This window comes from Myotis davidii, unplaced genomic scaffold (genome assembly GCF_000327345.1).
Source record: "Myotis davidii unplaced genomic scaffold, ASM32734v1 scaffold3578, whole genome shotgun sequence".
NCBI lineage: Eukaryota > Metazoa > Chordata > Mammalia > Chiroptera > Vespertilionidae > Myotis > Myotis davidii.
The window spans coordinates 52265-52837 of record NW_006289094.1 but is presented as its reverse complement, the minus strand read 5'-3'; the positions used below and the strand labels follow the sequence as shown (position 1 = coordinate 52837).

General features: G+C 62.1%; 1 protein-coding gene across 1 annotated transcript in view; it reads left to right on the top strand.

Annotated features, from left to right (window-relative positions):
* The window catches only part of LOC102759940 (oxysterol-binding protein-related protein 5-like), a 79407-nt gene that overhangs the window by 55842 nt on the left and 22992 nt on the right, over positions 1-573 (top strand). The gene's annotated exons all lie outside the window — the stretch shown is intronic.

Here is a 573-nt window from a genome sequence, read left to right as displayed (position 1 = left end):
GTGGGGGGCGGGGACAGGGAGCCGGGAAAGGTGTGGCTACAGGTGGCGTTCGGGACAGAAAATCATGATGAAAGGAGCCCTTTGTCATAGGGACACCCTGGGGTGAGCCTCTCCTCCCTCCGCCTGTGCCCGTGGGTCCCCCCCGCCCCCCGCCACCAGGTACACACTCTGCAGGGGACGCTGCGTGGGGAAAAGTGCACACACACTCGCTCACGTGCACACTCACACACTTACATACACACTTATACACACTGGCTCACACACATACACACACTCACTGACATACATACTCATGCACACTCACATACACTCACACACATACGTGCACACTCACACTCACACACACCCATACACACACACACTCCCCACTCACAGGCAGCCCCTCAGTGTGGCCTGTGGTGCCCTCCAGGCAGAACGGTCGGTCCCGGGAGACGGGGGGGAGGAGGGGGTGCGAGGCCCGTCTCCACCTGCGGTTTCAGACCTTCTTCCCCCGGGGTCTCAGGGTCCCACACTGATGCTCAGCTGGTGGCTCTGGTCCCGGAGTGGGGGTGGGGGCAGCGCAGAGAGGCCACG